The sequence below is a fragment of the Phyllobates terribilis genome, unplaced genomic scaffold, assembly GCF_046119375.1.
Source record: "Phyllobates terribilis strain yellow unplaced genomic scaffold, ASM4611937v1 Scaffold_4__5_contigs__length_816908805, whole genome shotgun sequence".
Taxonomy (NCBI): Eukaryota; Metazoa; Chordata; class Amphibia; order Anura; family Dendrobatidae; genus Phyllobates; species Phyllobates terribilis.
Genome location: NW_027362764.1, coordinates 676030065 through 676040088, shown reverse-complemented (window position 1 = coordinate 676040088; position 10024 = coordinate 676030065). Strand labels below are relative to the sequence as shown.

The 10024-nt window shown below is 35.7% G+C and overlaps 1 pseudogene; it reads right to left on the bottom strand.

Moving 5' to 3' along the window:
- Window positions 1-3292: 3292 nt before the first annotated feature.
- On the bottom strand, window positions 3293-3412 carry LOC141269916 (5S ribosomal RNA; annotated as a pseudogene).
- Between the last annotated feature and the right edge of the window lie 6612 nt (window positions 3413-10024).

Genomic DNA, 10024 nt, shown 5'->3' with positions numbered 1-10024 from the left:
TTACATGCAAAGTTGCATAATTTAATATTTTTTGATGGAACAAGGTTATGACAAATATGAAATCATCCAAATAATGGAGATTTAAGGGTATTTTTTATGGAGAATATAATTACTCTGCATTTGTTATTAAAATTTAAAGGCCTTATTTTTATTTTTATTCTTATTTTTACTCTTAATTTTATTTTTCATTTTTAAAATTTTATTCTTACTTTATACTTCTTATTTTTCTATTTTTTCATTTTTTAATTCTCATTTGATTTTATTTGAGTTCAATATCTCAATTGAGAAAACACATTAATATTTAATAAAGTAATGTCTAATACAAGAGTATTGCTTCATTAAATATATATTGCTAAGGAAAAAAATGTTTACATTTTCTGAGTAAACACAACAATTCATTCATTCATTTATTCATTCATTCATTCATACATTCATATATTTATTCATTTTGGTTCAGGAGTATGCATTCTTTGATATTATTGGTTTAATAAAGATATAAAAACTTGTTTTTTCAAAATACACTGACACCTATGGGTTGGAAAAGGTAATTACACCTATGACATAAAAATGTTCTATCATGTGGAGAACGTGATTGATAATGAATTATTATCTATTATTGTTTATTATTCCAAACATAATTTATTTTAATATTTTGATAATAATTAGATGGATATTACTGATTGCTATGGTACGCTGTGGTATTATAGGTTAGGAAAAACTGCCAGATTTGGTATCAGATTAGGGAATGAAGACTTCAATCAAGACATCGCAATTATGAATTCTATCTTAATAAAGACTCTTAATTTTTATAAATCAAAGAGATTCTCAAAAGTTACAAGAAGAAGCAACTGATATCCGGACGTCTCAGAAGGTAACAGGTGTGAATGCTGAGTGTTATAATAGACTGTGTCCATTACATACAATACAATTCACACCACTGATCACCAGGACGGCAGATGACGATGATCCTATATGTACTGTGTTGTGTTCAAGTTTCATCACGTTCCAGTGGTTTCTTATCACCTGCAACGCTTCAATGAAAGCTGGTGAACAGGTAATACCTGGCATATGTGTCCTGTATATAAAGGACTGAGTACTGGTTATGGTGCTATATAAAGCAGGAAAGTGGCAAGTTAACCCTTGCTTTACTGACCAAAGACGTCACATCTGTTCCAAAAGTGACACGAGACCAGTGCGGACACACGGAAGATTCCAAAGACGATCCAACATAAGTCCAGGTGACACTGCACAGATATTAAAGCTACATTTCATCCATGGACTTTGTTTTCTTATCAACTGACACACATGATCTTTCTAATAAAGAGTACAGTTTATGGACTGAACAATAATGAGCACAATTATGGACTGTACAATATCTACATGCTGTAATTTATTTCAAAGGAGTTTTCATCTAAAGACTGTGTTATAAAAGAACAAAGAAGAAGACGAGACGACGACCCGATGACATCAGATGATGACGATTGAACCCGCGATTGCTTCAGTTTAGATATAGGGAAGTATAATTATACATGTTAAATGAATATTAGTCACGGCTTACCATAACATGAATTCACATCATTATATAACAATAATCCGATATTGATACTATTATTACTATTATTATTATTATGGAAATTTAATGATATTTCCAAGGAAGAAGGAAAGAAAAAATGATTGATGAATGTATCTTCTTTTGAGATATTTCAGTTAAAGTCCTTTTATTCTCAAAAAGGGGGAAATGTTAAATGGTTAATTATGGAAATTCATTTGGAATGTTAATCGATAATCATTTTTCTGAGTTCTATGCCTCAGCCATCGTGTCTAGTTGACATGCGCTATTTGTGTGTGTATTTTTGGTTCACTACCATATGTAGAACAGGTGTCCATACGATTGGCTATAAAAGCCCATGGTACAGAAAGGGGGGGCTCTCTTGCTCTGCCCACCCCACAAGACACAGAATCTTCATGCTGAGAAGCAGATGACATGTAGGCCCGGACACATGCTGGATAAAGACATGATTTACCAGCCAGGATCCAAGGAAAGATGGGTGAATCTCAACAATTAAACAATTAAGCTAATTATGGACAAATGTACAATTACTTTATAACTAATTATTGTATGTACCTGCTGCAATCTGATTCTTTTTAATGGACAATCGAAGAATAAATAGATACATTTTTTTATAAGAATATCGTGATATTGATACTTTGAGAAGTCCTCAGTAGAAAAAAATAATACAGGAAGAGTATTATTTTACAGTCTCCCATCCAAGTACTAACCAGGCCCAACCCTGCTTAGCTTCTGAGATCAGATGAAATCGGGCATGTTCAGGGTGGTGTGGCCGTAAGCAGAGACAAGCCTCTCACTTGCTGCTTTTCTACTTTGACGTCTGGCTGCCGGCTGCCCTTTCCAGTGCTCAGCAAGACCAGGTCCTTTTGTGCTTTTCCTTCTCTTCAATTTTTTTGCTGGCTTCCTTAAAAGGTCTTGGAGACACAACGCCCCTCTCAGGGCCGCTGAGCTCACTGATCGGCTGCAGCGCTGTAGAGGAACGTCAGCTTCACGGCCAATGCCACAGGCCGGGAGCAGAGGCGAGACTCACCGGTAGACCCGGGTAGGGTGAGTAGAGCGCGGTTAGTTGCTTTCTAATAGCCTGCAGCCGGGGATTAACTTTTAATGAAAGGGAACAATCCCTTTGACTGTCTGCAGCGCGCCACACCTAGGAAGCGCACTTTCACACACAAGCCAGCATGCACACATGCTCGCACGTGACAACACCCCCTATCTGCCTCTACAACCTCTCCGTCACCATGCGTCAGACTCTCCTGCCTGTTTTATGATTTCAGGGCCCAAGCAGGAATCACCCCCTCCCCTCCCCAATTCCTTCCGCACCTTCCTTGCCTTCCTTGCACTGAGGTTAGCTCTTTGTCAGCCGTCTGGCTTGGTTACACAAGCTTCTTTGCAGAGAAACATGTTACTTCTGCTGGCCCTCGCTAGGCGGCCGGCATCTAAAACCTTCCCTGGGCACCTGCTGAAAGCCTGGCCCCTTCACGGCCCCGGGTGCTTTTAACTCCATCATTTCCACACGGCGAGCTGCGGAGTCAATAAGCACTCCTAGACGTGGCAAGGAGCTTGGTGTCAAGCCTGCGTGAAGGTGGCGGGGTAGCGTACTTAGCTGCCAACTGGCTCAGAGGCCTTGGGGCTTCCATCATCTAAGTTACTTAAGGTCGGTGTCCGGCAAGGCGCCGTTCCATGCTAGCCGAGCTGGGCAGTAGGGCAAAGCGTCATCAAAATGGTCTACAGTACCCGGTGTTCCCAGGAGGTCTCCCATCCAAGTACTCTCTGAGCCCAGCCCTGCTTTGCTTCCAAGATCAGACAAGATCAGGCGTATCCAAGGTGATATGGCCAGTAGACGCTGCTTGATCCATTGCCCGGCAAGCCTTTCTCAGGATCGCTTGGTGGCGAGCAATCTGGCCGTGACGGGGCGGGCTCCGAAGGGTCCATGCAAAGGCTGTGCCGTCCCTACAGGTGTGGTTTGTTTAGCAGTGATTCACCCGCCGCATCAGGTGTCTTCAAAAATGTCTCGGCGCAGGGTCTCCTGCAGGCTAAACCCTTCATCGCGGTAATGTGACAGAAAGAGCAAGCTGGACCCGTAACTTGGGGGCGGAGCGAGACGTCCAGGGGTGAATGAAGGAAGAGGGTGAGATGGTTGCCAGTGACTTTGAGCTGCTCTTCAGGGGGGAGGGTCGTGTTGCCTGCAAAGGTCTTCTGCTTGGGGTTACCGGTGGTTGCCTCCAGCCACCCGGGAGACGCTGGTCCTGGTGAAAAGGAGCCTAGTATTAAAAGTAAATAAGCAACAATGCTGGAGGCCCACGGTGATCAGAAGGATGCTGGTATTTTGCAGAGATGAAATAGCGCAAGAGAGAAAGCAAATGAAAAAAAGAAAAGAGAATGAATGTGTGCACTTGTGAAAGGGAATGGAAAAAAGGCATAGAAGAGAGTGCCCCCTGCTGGTGGAAGGAAGGAAAAAGCAAAAGCCTACAGCACCTGGCATTCCCAGGAGGTCTCTGTTAAATGGTTAATTTTGGAAATTCATTTGGAATGTTAATCAATAATCATTTTTCTGAGTTCTATGCCTCAGCCTTCGTGTCTAGTTGACATGCGCTATTTGTGTGTGTATGTTTGGTTCACTACCATATGTAGAACAGGTGTCCATACGACTGGCTATAAAAGCCCATGGTACAGAAAGGGGGGGCTCTCTTGCTCTGCCCACCCCACAAGACACAGAATCTTCATGCTGAGAAGCAGATGACATGTAGGCCCGGACACATGCTGGACAAAGACATGATTTACCAGACAGGATCCAAGGAAAGATGGGTGAATCTCAACAATTAAGCTAATTATGGACAAATGGACAATTACTTTATAACTAATTATTGTATGTACCTCCTGCAATCTGATTCTTTTTAATGGACAATCCAAGAATAAATAGATACATTTTTTTATAAGAATATCGTGATATTGATACTTTGAGAAGTCCTCAGTAGAAAAAAATAATACAGGAAGAGTATTATTTTGCAATAGTGAGCCAGCCAGTCCTGTTTTTTTGTTTTTTAAATAAAGTAAGTGAATTTCTTCCGTGAACAAGGACCTACAGACTGAGGAAAGACAGGAAGCAGAGGTGCTAACAAGGAACAGAATCACACAGGAAAAGAATCAGACGAATTGAAGACAGGACGTGCTGATAAAGAGAAGCCAAGAAATCTTAAGGTAAGCAAAATATGGATATAATTTCTTCTTTTGCTAAACAAAGTAATATTAATTTCAAAGTTAATGTAGGAGATGACATAGAAGTTTTGTGGCTCAGTTTATACAAAGAATGTGAATTGCAGAATTTACAGTTAACTTCTAAATTGGTAAATAGAGACAAACAGAAATTGAGAAATATTCTACATTTGGTAGATTTTTTTCATAGTCTTGTGTTAGAGATTTCTAAGCAGGAAAATAGTGTAGAAGTGTCAGACGGTGATACTGATTCAGACTGTAATGTGGAAAATGAACAAGAAGTAAGACACGTGTATGTAACTGAAGGTGACCTTGGGTCTGACCAAGAGACGGACATACAGAAACCTGACATGGGAGGAGACATGACTGACATACGAGAAACCGACATACTAGGTGATGTGGGAGGAGACGTGAGTGAAGTAGGAGGAACGGACGTACAAGAGCCACTAAAAATATCAGAGAATTCTGGAATTACCCAGGCTCAACTCCAAATTAAAATGAGGAAAAATTTGCTGAAATTATACAAAATCATGCCAAAATATGATGTCAAAATCCATGCCTGTAGAAATTCAGAGACATTTGAGAGCTTCTCTGATAAGTTTGATTTATCCAATGAGGAGAGGAATCAATTATTTAAAATATGGATTCCTGTGACATTGTCCAGACGTTTACATTTAATGCCCTGTGAAAATGACTCTCCTAATGGATGGGAAAATGATTCGGACAGATTAAGATATTTGATTTATTGTGTCACAAAGGATTTTCCCAACATAGAAGATCTGCAGAAACTAAGGATTGGTAGGAAGGAATGTACATATACATTCATGTCCATATTTGAACGGTTGTACAAAGCTCTCATCAAAAATGGAAAAGTACAACATATGATAACAACTTTTGTACAAAAATTCAAATTCCTAAATTCACTTTCCCAAGTTATGGCATCACAAAAAAATTCATTATTTGAATTTGCATAGATGCTGGATTTTGTTAGAAAACATGAGAATCGTGAAAAGAAAATAAATCAAACTAAATTTATAAAACCAGGAAAGGTAAAATCTTACCAAAATCCAATATCAAACTCTCCTAGACTGAGTCATCCCCATAGTGAACTCTATCAAATACGCAGAAGATTTCATATATGTTATAAGCCATATCAGCCAGTGCAAAGATCCATCTCTCCACAGAATGAGTTAATTCTCAGTCAGAACTGTGATTCTCTAAAAAGGAAAATGGCTGAAACTGATGGACAGAGACAGGTGAGACGACCAACTCACAGTGACGTCATGGAATGTGGACAGAAGAACAGGCAGTTCTCTGAGGTTTTGAAGGATAGAAAAATGTCTTTCCTAAATAGGGCGTTCCTGGAGATATTTGAGAGAGACAGAAGATTTGGTTTAGGGAGTGGCTAAGGAAAAACTGTAATTATAATGTTGTATCAAAATGTAATACAATGTCTCAATATTTATTTATAATCTTATACAGTAAAATTGTAGTTACATAGTTTCTAATAGTTCATATATATATATATATATATATATATATATATATATATATATATATATATATACACTTGTCTAAGTAGAGATTGCGTATAATTGTATTTATATATACGTTTATAAAATATATATATATATATATTAATTAATAAATTAGAACTTCATATATATAAATTTAAGTAGCAATATTTTGAATTACATTAGAACCAACCAATATATGTATAAGATATTTAAATAAATCTGTTTCTGTATGAATTTGATATTTAATTTTATTTTCTTATATTTCCTTAGAGTTTTCATTCCAAAGCAGGATTTGATCAAAGAACTCTAAAATGGATTTATTTCTTTATTCACACAGGAAGTGAAAAAATTGCATGATTTTATGTGTATAACTTTTTAAAATAATAACAATATATCTAGTTGAACTATAATATATATGTAATACTTATTAATTCTTTTGTGTTGCTAATATTTTCTGTGCATGAAGTGTTCGTGCAAATTAAAGTAGCTTTACAGCATGACGTGTGACAGCTGCGGCCTTTGATCTTTGAGCTAATAGTATAGTATCCCATTCATTCTATTTTCAACTGATGTAACTTAAGACCGGGCAGCCAGTGAAAAAAGAATCTAAGACAAGAGTTTTTTCAAGTGTCTGAAATTCCAGTGACTTACTCTCATATTATATAATATGTACTTGGGGAATATTCAAAGAAATATAAAGATATTCAATTGATATGGCAATGCGCATTAATAAATTGGGATTCAACAATTTTGGGTTAAATATATATATATATATATCTAAAACTTCATATGTGGAATGTTTGAGTTGAACAGATCTGTGAATGTCAGAGTGAAGGTGACAGATGAGTAAATCAGCAGCTGCTAAGTGTGATTGATGTGACAGAGGCCTCGTATGTTTGTATGTTTGAAAAAAAAAATGTTTCTTTATGTGAAGGTACAAAAATATATTTAATTCTGAGGAAATTATAATACATAATTAGGTATTATCTACATATATATATTTCTATATTTCTTTAATAATTATTATTTCTTGATTTAACTAATAGTGGATAAGGGCAACCACACATCAAAATGGTTTAAAAAGCAAATTTATATTTAGAATAATTTTCCACATGATAATATTCTTGAATAACTATAATATTATTTTTAATGGTTACCTAAATAGGTACACACCTCTCTTTAGTCAAATCGATGCTACTCATCGATATGAAATTTATGCACAATATTTCTAGAAGAATAATTATTTTTAATTTGGTTCTGATATATACATAAATTTTATAAAATAATATTTTTGGTATTAAGGGGGAAAATGTGTTTTTGATCCTGATTACATAATCACTTTTGATCAATACTTATTTTCCACACATTTTAATAAAGAAGAAATAATAATAAGGTACTATGGTATAACTAAGAAGGGTATTACATGCAAAGTTGCATAATTTAATATTTTTTGTGGTACAAGGTTATGACAAATATGAAATCATCCAGATAATGGAGATATAAGGGTATTTTTCATGGAGAATATAATTACTCTGCATTTGACATTAAAATTTAAAGGCCTTATTTTTATTTTTATTCTTATTTTTACTCTTAATTTTATTTTTCATTTTTAAAATTTTATTCTTACTTTATACTTCTTATTTTTCTATTTTTTAATTTTTTAATTCTCATTTAATTTTATTTGAGTTCAATATCTCAATTGAGAAAACACATTAATATTTAATAAAGTAATGTCTAATACAAGAGTATTGCTTCATTAAATATATATTGCTAAGGAAAAAAATGTTTACATTTTCTGAGTAAACACAACAATTCATTCATTCATTTATTCATTCATTCATTCATTCATACATTCATATATTTATTCATTTTGGTTCAGGAGTATACATTCTTTGATATTATTGGTTTCATAAAGACATAAAAACTTGTTTTTTCAAAATACACTGACACCTATGGGTTGGAAAAGGTAATTACACCTATGACATAAAAATGTTCTATCATATGGAGAACTTGATTGATAATGAATTATTATCTATTATTGTTTATTATTCCAAACATAATTTATTTTAATATTTTGATAATAATTAGATGGATATTACTGATTGCTATGGTACGCTGTGATATTATAGGTTAGGAAAAACTGCCAGATTTGGTATCAGATTAGGGAATGAAGACTTCAATCAAGACATCGCAATTATGAATTCTATCTTAATAAAGACTTTTAATTTTTATAAATCAAAGAGATTCTCAAAAGTTACAAGAAGAAGCAACTGATATCCGGACGTCTCAGAAGGTAACAGGTGTGAATGCTGAGTGTTATAATAGACTGTGTCCATTACATACAATACAATTCACACCACTGATCACCAGGACGGCAGAGGACGATGATCCTATATGTACTGTGTTGTGTTCAAGTTTCATCACGTTCCACTGGTTTCTTATCACCTGCAACGCTTCAATGAAAGCTGGTGAACAGGTAATACCTGGCATATGTGTCCTGTATATAAAGGACTGAGTACTGGTTATGGTGCTATATAAAGCAGGAAAGTGTCAAGTTAACCCTTGCTTTACTGACCAAAGACGTCACATCTGTTCCAAAAGTGACACGAGACCAGTGGGGACACACGGAAGATTCCAAAGACGATCCAACGTAATTCCAGGTGACACTACACAGATATTAAAGCTCCAGTTCATCCATGGACTTTGTTTTCTTATCAACTGACACACATGATCTTTCTAATAAAGAGTACAGTTTATGGACTGAACAATAATGAACACAATTATGGACTGTACAATATCTACATGCTGTAATTTATTTCAAAGGAGTTTTCATCTAAAGACTGTGTTATAAAAGAACCAAGAAGAAGACGAGACGACGACCCGATGACATCAGATGATGACGATTGAACCCGCGATTGCTTCAATTTAGATATAGGGAAGTATAATTATACATATTAAATGAATATTAGTCACGGCTTACCATAACATGAATTCACATCATTATATAACAATAATCCGATATTGATACTATTATTACTATTATTATTATTATGGAAATTTAATGATATTTCCAAGGAAGAAGGAAAGAAAAAATGATTGATGAATGTATCTTCTTTTGAGAAATTTCAGTTAAAGTCCTTTTATTCTCAAAAAAGGGGGAAATGTTCAATGGTTAATTATGGAAATTAATTTGGAATGTTAATCGATAATCATTTTTCTGAGTTCTATGCCTCAGCCATCGTGTCTTGTTGACATGCGCTATTTGTGTGTGTATTTTTGGTTCACTACCATATGTAGAACAGGTGTCCATACGACTGGCTATAAAAGCCCATGGTACAGAAAGGGGGGGCTCTCTTGCTCTGCCCACCCCACAAGACACAGAATCTTCATGCTGAGAAGCAGATGACATGTAGGCCTGGACACATGCTGGACAGAGACATGATTTACCATCGAGGATCCAAGGAAAGATGGGTGAATCTCAACAATTAGGCTAATTATGGACAAATGGACAATTACTTTATAGCTAATTATTGTATGTACCTGCTGCAATCTGATTCTTTTTAATGGACAATCCAAGAATAAATAGATACTTTTTTTATAAGAATATCGTGATATTGATACTTTGAGAAGTCCTCAGTAGAAAAAAATAATACAGGAAGAGTATTATTTTACAGTCTCCCACCCAAGTACTAACCAGGCCCATCCCTGCATAGCTTCCAAGATC